This window comes from Lonchura striata, chromosome 2, assembly GCF_050655825.1.
Source record: "Lonchura striata isolate lonStrDom1 chromosome 2, ASM5065582v1, whole genome shotgun sequence".
NCBI classification, from domain to species: Eukaryota; Metazoa; Chordata; class Aves; order Passeriformes; family Estrildidae; genus Lonchura; species Lonchura striata.
Window position 1 is genome coordinate 149519045 of NC_140704.1, and position 13156 is coordinate 149532200.

At 40.7% G+C, this 13156-nt stretch overlaps 1 long non-coding RNA gene across 1 annotated transcript in view; it reads right to left on the minus strand.

The window, feature by feature from the left end:
- Positions 1-656: 656 nt before the first annotated feature.
- The window catches only part of LOC146768480 (uncharacterized), a 34057-nt gene continuing 21557 nt past the window's right edge, over positions 657-13156 (minus strand). Inside the window, exons 2-3 of the long non-coding RNA XR_014953111.1 lie at positions 4579-4699; positions 657-4062 (exon numbers count right to left, since the gene is read on the minus strand). This is a non-coding gene — a long non-coding RNA (uncharacterized LOC146768480). The remainder of the gene's footprint in view (positions 4063-4578; positions 4700-13156) is intronic.

A 13156-nucleotide genomic window follows, 5' to 3' on the forward strand; every position in this document is an offset into this window, starting at 1 on the left:
GGTAGAGGAGATTACTGCACTAATGAAGGGATAGGATGAAATATTAGAGAATAACAAAAGCTCATATAGAACATAATTTATTTTTCAGTGTAACAAAATGACATGAATGCAGATAAAGACTTTGTTTTCATTTCCCTTACAATCTGTTTGCTAATATAATTCAGTTGTTAAACAGAGAAAAAACATTTCTCAAATCTTGCCAGAAGGCCCAACTCATAATATCACCTAAAAAAATCAGAGTTTCACCAGTTTAAACCTGTCCCTATGGGTCTCCTGGGCTCTTCTTGTTCCACACCAAGTTAATTCAATGCATAATTCCTTCCTCTGATTCAAAATTAATATGGGAGCATAGATGCCTATGCCATTTTTTTTAATGAAATGTGTATATATCCAATTCAAAATTTGTCTCTAAGGATTAAATACCACAAGAACTGGGCCATTTTCAGTTGTTTCTGGACTCCCTAACTCCAAGAAAACACAATATGTGTAACAGCGTCTCCTATAACACCTTCTGTAACACCTTCTCCTATTGCTTAGAGAAATATTTCTGAATATTTTATAATTATAGCATTGCTTTACTTGGTGTTTCAGTGATTCTCTCCTGTCCTAATGCATTTATCTCATGTGCTAACCACTTGTACACTTAGCAATCAAAACAAACCAAAATGTGTTTCATATGTCTATTTTTCATAGCCCTTAAACTCCTGGAAGTATTAACACTTACCAGGTCTCTCCACATTCTTGCAATGCTTTTATTTCTGCAGTCTTTGGCCTTTAGAATACCTTGAAATTTTGTCCTGGGATGAACACAGCCTGCAGTACACTAAGAGGCTGTGAGCATTCAGGTACTTTCATACTTCTTCTTACAGAAATGTTTCTTTGAATTGGGTGAAGATTTAGCAGCATATTCTCCCAGCCTTATGCAAAAGATATTGGAAATACTAATAATCTCAGTTAGCCATTGGGAGCTGAATTGATTAAATGGCTAGTGGCAATAAAGCACTATGGAAATGTGAAGGGCTTTATACTTGGTGCTATTGTGATAATTAAGACCAATTCTTTTCGAATTCTTTTCTCAAGGCTTAGACCCACTGTTAAATTAGTTCAATTTAAGGAGTTACCAAGCATTAGTAGAGCTGCAGTAGCTGCCTTTATTTGTACTCTTATCCCATAGCAGCAGTCTTATAATTTCATTTCACGTAGCTTCTAGTAAAATTATGTTCACTACATTATAGCTGGGTTGTTGTTGCATCAATTGACATTGAAAGAAACCTTCACTCTTTCACTCTTCCTATTTCTGTATGGTCCTTACACTCCCTTTTACTTTATGAAACATCTATACAGCTGTGTACTAAAATAAATTAATTGATCCAACTGAGAAACAAATTTTTCATTATTATTATTATTATTATTATTGTTGCTGTTGGTATCCTGAATACTGGTTAGCTTTCAGGTCTATTTTTCTCTAAACTATTGTGAGATTTGGATGTGATCAGCCCCAGAAAGAGGAAGGGTAGCATTTGTTCTTTTAGTACTGTGGCAGCTTAAAACCTATATTGAACTACAGTTTGTCTCACCTGAACCTGAATTTGATGTGAGGAGAACACAAAGCACAGAGTAGCTAATTCTGTGAAGGTTGCTAGCCTTAGTAACTTCTTAGTACTGTTGAACCCTCACCATTCATGATGTTTTGGAAGGAGCTGAATATTTTATCTCAGTTTCTTAATTGTCAACAGAGAACTTATGGACTTAGAATTTTAATGATGATTTTTGCTTGAAAATTCCAACATCCATGTGTATCCTATTTGTCTTATGGCAACTGGAAAGTGAAGGCAAAAAAGTATTTTCATGAAACAAGTGCAACTTTTCATTGGAGGTAAATTGCTTATCTTAAATTATTTTTCACCTTTTAAAAGCCAATTTTAAGTAACAAAAAAGTAACATGGCTTGCTTTATATATGTAAAAATAAATGTTCTCTGTGTGAATTAATTTTGTCTTCATAGAATCACAGGGTGATAAGGCTGGAAAGGACCACACTGAGTCACCTGGCCCAACCTCCCTGCTCAAACAGGGTCATCCCAGAGCACACAGAACAGGGTTTTATCCAGTGATTTTCCAATATTTCCAGTGGAAGTGACTCCACAGCCTCTCTGGGAAATCTCTTCCAGTGCATGGTCACCTGCACAACAAAGAACTTTCTCATATTCAGGTGGAACTTTCTGTGCCAGTTTGTGCCCATTGCCTCTTCTCCTGCTGCTCAGCATCACCAGAACAGCCTGGCCCCTCCCTCCTGACTCACCCTTCAGACACTCACAGACATTGATGAGATCCCCTCTCAGTCCTCTCTTCTAGAGGCTGAACACGCCCAGCTCCCTCCCATCTGAACTGTTTTAAAATCAAAATGCAACTTCTTATGCAGCAGAGCCTGGACTTTATGGCTTAAATTATCCACACCACAAAAAAAAAAAAGAAAAAAAAGTAAGAATTTTATTTGTGGTTTGCTTGAGAAAATGCCAGTGAATACTTAAAAGTTAAGACACAGTTTGTGGCTTTCTTCATTGATTTTAGGGAGACACAGCTTGAAAGCTTTGAGCACTCATAAGTGTCAGACATAAAACCAACTGGCAGAGACCAAAGTAAAGGTAGATATATATACTTAAAAAATATTTACCTACAAAATATTTGGGTATTAGTCTCAATCTCCAGATTACTAATTATGCTCATTAGACATAAAAGTCTAACTCTCATCATGATTCCGGTGGACTGAAGATAATATATCCAGTTAAGCCACAAAGCCAACAGAATCTATAATGTTTTGATGTAACCTTCACAGTTGTTTCCTGTGAATGCAGAAATGAAGTAACTACAAAAAGATTTAGAGTGGTGTTTTAAAACCACAGAGTGAAAGCACACAAGCAAATGTATGGTTTAGACTGAAGTCTGCTTTACAGCAGCTTTGGGAAAGGAGGCTTAAATCCAGTCTTCCTATAGGAACAGTACTGACAGCAATCCAAAGTATCAGGAGATCCTTCCTGTAACAAGGTTTCAAAAAGCTTCTGAGTAGATTATTGGTGTCACCACAACCTGACCACCAGCAGAAAATTTCATGATTAGACAATTTTACTGGCAGACACTTAAGTCATGACGAATTTAGGTTCCTCAGCAAGGAAACAATTTTTGAGTATTTCATTAAGGGACATAATGCCCTTACCAGCAGAAACAAATCCCTTGATGAAAACACCCACTTTGTGCATTCATTTTCTGCTACATTAAAACCATTAAAAAAAAAAAAAAAATCTGGTTACATGTTCTTGATTTTTTTCTGCAAGATTATTAAACCTTGTAAAGATTCCTTACCAATTTGCTCTACACAATGCTTTTTTTATCTTGAGATCACTAGTTTGTCTTTTTTTTTTTTTCTGTGATCTATTGACAACTGAAGTGGCTTCACACTTTAGAAAATGCTGTGAATTACAAAGTGTGAGCAGCTTACTGTAATTCTGCAGTGCTGAAATGTGTAATGTCTTCACTGCGTAGACCTTGTGGGAGGGGAAAAACCCCACACTTTCCCATTCTAGGCTAAATATGCTGAAGTTTTGGATGCCATGTCTTCCCATAAAGTGGCACTATTTGCAGAAGTTAACAGGTCTATGCTGACTTATAGTAACCAGGATTCTTGGTAGGGAGAATTAATTAATACACAATTGTAAGCTCTTTGTATCACAGCCTTCATTCTGCTATTTCTTTCTTGACTATCAGTGTTTGTGCTTTTAATTACTTGAGTGAGAATGATCTAGTTCCTTCCTCTGATATGTTTTAAGAGTAACCCCAAATATCTGACCACAAGAAATATTTGCAGCAACTTCATAGGTCATGCCCACCAGCTCCTTTAGCCCTGGGCATTTCTTCTTTCTTCTGTCATGAAAGTCATTCCAGCAATGGCTGAATGTGCCTGAGCAGCTTGTGAATTAAGAACCAGGCTTTCCAAAAGGGCTGGATTCCCTTTTCAGAGGTGTGAACTCCCCAAGTGATGCCTTGTGATGGCTGACCTAGAACAAAGGCTAGACAGAGTTAAAGAATAAATTAGGTATTTATTAAAAGGCCTCAATGGATACCCCTTGGGCAGCACAAAAGCCCAGACAGGGCTACACCCAAGATGAACCCAAAATGGTCACAAAATGGACAACTGTTCATGGGGTCTCTCACTTTTATAAGTTCTGGTCCATTTGCATATTAAAGCTAATTGCCCAGTTACAGCTTTAGCTTATGAAGTCCCATACTTCTTGTTTCTCTCTCTTCAGTCCACCATTGTTTTTGCTCTTGGGCCTGAAATTTGGATTGGTTGTCTTTAGTCCCAAGCTAGAGAAGGAATTCTTTGTCTGCCTACTCTGTGAAGAAAGCTTACCATCCCTTAATGTGAAGGTCAGAACTACACACTAAAGCAGTACAGAATCTGAAAAAAAAAAGCTAAAACCTGAGGCATCAAAATCACCCACAAAAATGTTTGGCACACTCTTAAGCAGCATGTGTACTGCACTGAAAAAAAATCCAAGCAGAAATTTGGTGACCCTACTGACCTCATACCCAAATCATCCATTCAGGGCTATATGGAACAGTACACATGTCAGATTCCTGCTTTTCCAAAGCTGCAGCTGGAGGCCAGATGGGATACCTGAAGACATCTCAAAGACTGGATTCCTGTGTACAGAGAACAGAAACAAGCCTTAGGTGTGTAAGGCAGTGGATGTAGCAGAACAGTTCAGCTCTCCTGCACTGGTTGGCCACCTGAATATCTCACCAGACACCATGGCTTGGGTGGACTGAGGGCTCTGTTCATTTTCCCACATCAGACACCTGAGATGCTCTGCCCCTCTTGCCTCCAGACACCCCTGGGAAGGGCACAGGTCTCACATTTGTCCTGTGTCATGTCTGCCAGTCCTAGGTGATGTCTTGAACATAGTAAAGCACCTCAGAAAACACCAGACATCTGTGTTTAGTGCTATATGATGACAGTTAGAATGTCAATGGAATCATCCTTTTATGACTTTTGACAAGTCAGGCCAAGTCAATTTTCTCAGGTGGTCAAAGTTTTTTTGTTTTTTTTTTTCAAGATTCACAACTTAAATTACTTAACTCTCCAAGGAAGAACCCTGTAGCCAGCTGTGGGGTTATCCACTGACTTAGCCAAGAAGGGTTTATCAATGAATATTAATATCCCTTGTCTAAACTGGACACAATACATTATTCCCCTCATTGAAACAGTAAGAAGATGATACAGCTGTGCCATCTAAAATTAACAGACTAAACTCAGACCAGTTTAGTACTCTCTTGCCTGCCACAGATGCAGAGAACTTCAAAGTTCCCCAGAGAGATGGATATAAGTCCTGCTAGACCCCAACACTGTACAAACATTCACCAACTACAGCTCCTCAAAGAAAAATGTTTTTCCATAGCTGTCCTCCTTCCTCTGCTTCCTGGGATCAGACTTGACCTTGGTAGGTTCTGCATCTTTCTCTTGCTTTTAGCCATAATCTGGTGGAAGAGACTGAAAGCAAAGTCTCCTTCCATTAGATTTGGTTCTGCTTTTTTCAGGGGGAATACTTAAAATGGTTTTCCTTGTGCTGAGTTTGGGACTCAGGTGGTGCTACAAAGCTATGTTGAGAAAAATTAATGCAAAGCCTGAGAGGGATAAAATGCTTTTCATTCTCTACAATTTACTGTAAAACGCCACACTTCCCTTTAATTATTTTTTAGGCAAGCCAAAATATTTGCAAGTCTTTTGTTGCTTTGATATAGTTTTTAAAAGATTCTTTGTAACTTCTAAATGACTGTCTCTTTACTAAATTCTCAGCCTTGCAATTGCCTATTTCCAGGCACTCAGAAATGGGACGTGTGTCCTCAGAAGTCTGATCCATGCTGAGAAGTTCTGAGGTTATCTGTACTACAAGATAAAGACTCTCCTTAAGTGTCAAAAAGAAGAAATCCAAGGTACTTTGACATTTCCATCTGCCTTGCTGGATATTTGCCTCTTCATTTTGGAGTGTGAGACCTTCAGAATTTTCTTAGGAAATGATGAGTCCAAAGGTCAAGCACTGAGGCCAAGTTTTCCCACCCTGAGGTATTCAGGAGCTCAGCCTAAATTTGCATTTGATCTTTGGACTTTGATGTTATCAAACACGAGCCTGGACTTGATCTCTGTCTTGGAACTTGGAGTTCTAGGGGCATATTATGAGCATCTTGTACTGAGGCGTTTGACAACTTATGTTCATGAAACCCCTTAAAACACAGACTGCTCCAATGTACCTCTGAGCACATATATATAGACATATATATATATAGACATATATATATATATGTGTGTGTGTGTGTGTGTGTGTGTGTGTTTGTATACACACACCATAAATATGCCCTATTTAGAACAATGAAATTTTATAGTTCTAGCCTTGCTGGACTGATTCACCAGCCATTTATGCCAGAGTGGTTTGACTGACTACAGCAAACCTTACTCAAAAATGAGTGAATCAGCCCCTCATTTTCTCACCATAACTACTGAATTTGTTGGTTGTGGATTCTTGGAAGCAAGAACAGGAGCACATGACAGGGATAATACAAATTTATAAGGAATTTGCTGTGTTGGTGTTGGTAGGTTTTCATGTTTGGGGTTTGGAGTTTATTTTGATGTTACTAGCTTTACACATCCTGACACCTAAGTCAGGGAAAGTACGTAATTATTAAGCTGTTATATGCATTAACCTTATCTAAAGATAGCCAGATGTGCATTTTCAAAATTACCTTTCTAGACCTTTTTGGGGAGAATTAATATCTTGGTCCAGCAGACACTGTGAAGGGGGAAAAGCAGCTATTTTGCTGCATTTTCTTATTATACCCAGGTCTGGTGCTATTTGAAAGAAATATTTCAGCTAAGAAAATGACACAAAATTGATATGATAAAGCAAGGTCTGGGACAATCAAAAATGTTTGCACTTCCAGCATTTTCCTTCATCTTGACTTATTTAAAAAAAAAAAAAAAGTCCGACCACTTGAAAGGACCTCAAGGACCAGGCTGTGACAAGATGCTCCTCACTGTACATTTGCTGGCTTGCAACTTCAGTAAGGAGCACTGCATGCTCAGGGAGAGCTGGAGGAAAGAATCCTCTTCAGAAAATCCAGAACAGCATGGCAGCACCTGATTCCTTCAAAACTTCTCCAATTATTCTATTTCTTTTCCCTGCACCCACCTGGCAGAGCCTTCATGATCCAGCCTGCTGTGTATAACACTGCAGAGAGACATCTGCTTTTGCACACTGTTATATTTATATAGCTTGTTTTCCAAAATGCCTCACTCTGACTCCACTCATGGATGACAGATGGAGCAAAGCCATGTCACCAGCCAGAGTAAATGTGCCACCCCTGCCTGAATTCCCATGATTATTTTAACTTGCTCTGTGACAAGTCAAAGTCATCATGGGAATTCAGGGATGCAACTCCTATTTGCTGAATAATGCCTGAGTCTTCCCCATATCAGCATTACTTGAATGAGGTGAAATGAGGTGAAATGAAATAAACTGACTGGGAGGGGCTGGAAGTACTCAGGTTTGTCTGTCTGCTCTGATGCATGAAGCCAAGGAGAGGGGGTGGTGAGGACAGGACCCCCCTTCAATAGCAGAGAACCTCAAATTAGCTGAAAGTAACCATGGAGCACTGCTAGAAACAAATTTCCAGTTCTCTCCCTTCCAAGAAATGGCAATCTGGGGACAGGGAAATTGGGGGTTGGAGATGAACATTAGTGAGTCATTCTCAAAAAGGTTTGCCATCAATTCACTGCTGTGTTTCCCCCTGGCAGTAAGTGCATGATGCAGAGCCTTGCTTTCATTTCTGCTGCACTTTTAAGATCAGGTGTTTGATTAAAGTCATTACAGGGTGCCACACTCTTTGTGTGGAAGAGCCTGAAGACCTCCCACAGGAGCGAGCCTTCACTCAGTTCCTCCCAGTGTCCCAGTGTAACAATTATTCCACTGTTGTGCTCTCTGTAGAAGACAAATATTTAATGACTTTTGATAGACACTTCAGACTATATCTCTTTTATCCATATTTGTGATTCAGGCTCTCTTCCTTCCTTTCATGCTTTATTACCAACCAGGAAAAACTGCCTCCTGGCAGGTTTGCAGGTTCTAATAAGGCCTTCAATCCCCTTGCACCAGATCTTGTAGCAGTAGCAACAGGAGGGATTGTTCTTTCTTTCTGATTTTTTTCCTTTATTTTTTCAATACTTCTGGCTTATCTGAGGCAGGGCTCCACAGGCAATTCAGGATAGGTGGAAGCCTTAGTAAGTCAGAGTATGAAAGATCAAATCAAATGCAAAAAGCAGTTTTTAACTATATGTTTGTTTCTTACATTCCTACTTTCCCCATCAGCCTCTCCACACACAGAATTTCCTTATGACCCCAAAGCCCCTCAGAGGGAAACAAACAGCCTGCTGCTAGGTGTCTTTATCCATGTGTCTGCTGCCACCAGATACTGTCTCACTCCATCTTCTGAACTGGAAAACAGTTAAATCCAGCCTCATTTTGTGATGATGCCTGGGAGGAGCCAGTGGGCAGCAGAGACACCATGCATAAAGTGGGAGAGAGCATCAGTCTCAGCAGAGAGGATCCCTGGTCTTGTGGGGACAGAGCTGCAGAGCATCTTCTCATGGATGGGAGGCAGTGAGGCAGCAACATCTCTCAGCTCTGTGAGGGGTCAGGGATGAGAGCTGACAGGCTGGTTCCTTGGGTCTCAGCTGTGCAGCACGTTGGGTACCACCTGCCAGACTGAATCTGTAGCTTCCTTTGGTGATGACAGGCAGGGACTGGGGCCTGCCAGGGACAAAGCATTTGAAACGTTGAGAGGTGAGCCACCTCTCTGCATTGTATATTCTCTTAAGCAAGTACAAACTTCCATGCTTGCTGCCAGAGTCAGATGTGGAAATATGATATATATTAGTTATCAGAAAAGAAATGCATTGGAACTGGAGGTGTAGCTGTGTTAGTAATCACCGTAACAGCTCTAAACTCCTTATCATTTGTCAGATAAGACTGGAGACATTTATTACTATTTTCCCCTGAGGAACCTGCTTCAATTGAATTATTCAATCCATTCTTTTCAATTTGCCATCTCCCTTCTGGCAGTTTCAAGAATCTGGAAGAATATTGCCACATGGACCATGAGAAGTTGATGCCTGAGAGCCTTGACTCTTCCCTTGACCCTTTGTCTCAGGGAAGAAGCTTAGGCTTGGGTCCTGCTGGTTGCATGGATGATGTGACCTACAGATTCCATTTGGCACCACAAGTAAAATCCCATCTAGACTAAGAAGTATTTGCACCCATTATTCATCATAATGATGGTCCAGATCACTTCCATTAAGAATGAAAGCTGAGGTGTAAAATCCAAATCTAGATATACAAAATGTCTTCTCTCAGACATACTTTGATGATTGACATGCCTTCTTTGAGGAGAAAGCCTTTGTCATCACAGCCTAGACCCAGTACAGCTCAGATATTGAAATATTTTCACTGCCTTTTCCAGATACTCTACCAGCAATTTACCTGAATGGGCTGGAGACATTGGGATTAGATGTTTATTAAAATCACTGCTCCCTGTCTCCAAACCAGTGACTGAGGACAATTTTTTTTGTGATGGCTCCAATTTTCAAGGGCTTCAGATTTGGTACAATCACCTCAGAGGAGCTTCCTGGGACAGGCAGAATATTCCATGAGCTGTAATTCCTTTTTACAGTTTTCCAGCCCTGTTAGGGTTCACAGAAGATGTCTGCCCAGCATCTCTACAGCCGACTCAAGAGACTGCAGAGCAAAGGCAGCAGTAATTTAATTGCCCAAACCATGCCTGTGTGCAAGCCACAAGCAACCTCTGCACAGAAGCAATTCACACGTCCAGCACATCCTGTGGAAAGCCTGACCTCAGGCTGAGGCAAGGGGACATTCTGTGGCACATTCCACAGAATCACAGAATGAACGAGGTTGAAAAAGACCTTTGAGATCATCAAGTCCAACCTATGACCCAACACCACCTCATCAACTAAACCATGGCCTCAAGTGCCACATCCAGTCTTTTTTTTAAACATGTCCAGGTGGCTCCACCACCTCCCTGGGCAGATGATTGCAGTGCCCAAACACTCTTTCAGTAAAGAATTTTTTCCTGATGTCTAAACTAAACTTTCCCTTGCATAGCTTAAGCGCAGCCTCAGCCAGAGCAAGGGGATTTTCCATTACAGTCTGTGTCTTGCTGGATGTACCTGGTCCTCTCCATCCCTGCTTCAGCTTCTGCAAGACACCATGCCTGCATCCTCTCTCAGCTTCCCTGCTCCAAGGGAGCTGAGACAGTGAGCCTCAGAGTCTGCCCTTTTTTAAGGCAGAAAACCAATAAAATAGTGGTGCCTATGATGGCACCACATTCTCCTCTGTGCTACTGCATTCTTCTCACAGCACACTCGTTTTCTGTTCTTCATCCTTTCAGGTTTTGGCAGCTACAATATAAGTGTTTCTCCTCCCACTGCTCTGGCTGTACTTTTGGTACCTTGCTCCTCTCTCTGTATCACTTTTATGAGGTCTCTGCTCCTCTGTCCCTCCTCTCTCTCCCTTCCTGTTCTGCACTGCTCTTTCCTCTCCCTTGTCCTCCCTCTCATTTCTCTGCCTTTTCTCTGTGTATGTCAATTTTATGTCACTCTTCTTGCTGGTCTCTTGCACTGGAATAACGCCATCATTTCGAATCTCTCTTTTCTCCTCTCATAAGCCTCTTCCCTCCTCCTCAATCCTTCCTCCACATCCTCCTTTTCAGCCTGACACTAAACTTTCTTCTTTTGAACTTCTCTTTGTTAAAAAATGGTGTTCCTCTTTGGGAAACAGCCTTCCTCTAAACAATAATAAATAATAAATAAATAAAGCATCTTTATGACATAAAAAAATAAAATAAAAAAACCAAACCAAACTGTTGCTTCTCTTTCGACCGCCACTTTGCTCTCGGGGGTTACTCACCGCTGTCCCCCGTCCCTCCCCGGCCCCCCGGGACCCTCCGGCTAGCTGTCCCCTCCAGGGGCCGGGGTTTTCCGCGGTCCCGCTGCCCTGGGTTCACCAGGCAGCGTGTGGGTTAGCACGGTCCGAGTTGCGGCGCTGCCTCAGTCGCCGCAAGGGTTCGAGATAAAGAGACCAAGAGAGACCAATGGTATGCTTGTCCAGAGAGATTGTATTGCCTGAAGCATTGCAGTGACCAAAGGCCCTGGGCTATTGCCCAGATACAGTTTTATACAGCAAAATTAAGAGATAAGGTCTTAAACAATAGAGACAGTGTTCAGCTAAGGCACATCAGAACCACCCCAGGGGCCAGGTCCAATGGGAACTGCTCAGGGGTGGGGAGAAGGGGGTTTACAGAGGAATGCTGAAGCGGGACTTTCCCGAAACAGTGGAGCATACATAAATGTATCTTTTCCCTCAGTTTCTCATTCCCAAAGCCTTTCTAAAACAATGGGGCATACATGAATGTATCCTTTTCCTCAGTTTACCATTCCCAAGGCTTTTCTAAAACCTTCCTCCACGCTACCATGCCAGCATGACTGCAACACCAAACCAGCTACAGTTTAGAGAATTATGTGTTACACCTTCACTCCCAGACATCTGTTCATCTGTTTACTCCATCTTTTTGTTATGGAAAATTAGAAGCACTTCAGTTCATCTGGAACTTTGGGTAGACATGGTATTTACAGGGTGGAAAAATGTAATGGTAAATTTGTCACAGAAAGAAAACTACAAGAAAATATTTAAATTATATGTTTGCCATGACAATTTCCCTTTGGACAAAATATACATACACAAAATGATCCATGGGTACATAAATGTGCAGATATAATTAAGGGAAAAAAAGGAATACTCAAATGCCTTATTTTGTTTAAGTGTTTACAATTACTCATTTTGGCAGCAGTATGCCTAAGTTATTTTTATGGGGTTTATCATCCCTTCCCTGAACTCCTCTTTTTTTATCATCACAGATTTGATATCTCTCTGTCATATATTATAGTCAGAGTGTGACTCTAAAGGAGCAGAGAGCATTTCTTAGTTTCCAGAAATTGACAGATTGCATCTGAATGCTGAAGAATGTATGACAATAAATTTATATTTATCATGTTTCATATTATATACACACATACAAATGACAAATAATAAAGGATGAGTTTCTGGTTGTAAATGACTCTGCCTTTTTGTCAAAAACACTAGCAATAGTCCAAATATTCCACATCACACTGACTCTGAAGTGCCCTGGTGGAATCATGCACTTGAATGTGTGCTTAATCTTGTGAGTATTACAGTGACAGTCAGGGTACATAAAGCACAGTCAAAGTTAAACATGTGCTTAATTGCTTTCCTGAAATATGACCTCCAATTTAAAAACAACAGAACAGAGGTGAAAAGCACAGTAAACCCTATTCATGCTTCTCAACCAAGTCAATTTAAAAGGGGTGCCTAAGAAAGAAAAAAAAACAATTAATCAGAGATCTGTGGTTTTTTCATGGCTACTTGGTGAGAAAAGTGTAAGAAACTCCCAAAAGTGTGACCGGGCTTGCAGGAAGTGATTACCCAAAGCAGGTGAGCCTTCTCAAATGGACTGGGCACAGGCAACACCTGTATTCATATATCTGTGGTGGATATGATGGAAATCGTGTATCCAAGAAGTCACATCTAATGTGCTTCTGAGTTAGCAGCTAAAGCTTTTCTTTAGCCTCCAGTGGCTTATTCAATAACAAGCTGTTGGGCTGAGACAAAATAAGGGATATAAAAATAAAGTTTCTCAAGAAAGGTCAGATGATCACCAACCAGCAGATATAATATAATATAATATAGTTCAAAGTTGTTTGTCTGGTTGTGAATTCACTGACCTACGGTTTCACTTGCTTGACTCACAGGAGGTGACCTCTCCTTCCCTCCTCATCTTAAAGTTGTGTAGTTGGCTTAATTTGTCAGAGTTCTGCCTCATTTGATTCTCCAGGAATAACTGCTGCATTTAGAAAACAGCTTCTCCTTCCTCAAAGTCTTGAGCCTCAGGGTGAAAATAAATATCAGCTTTCAGTGTTTTTTAAAACATTTTCTTAAGAGTAGGCAAAAGGGACCT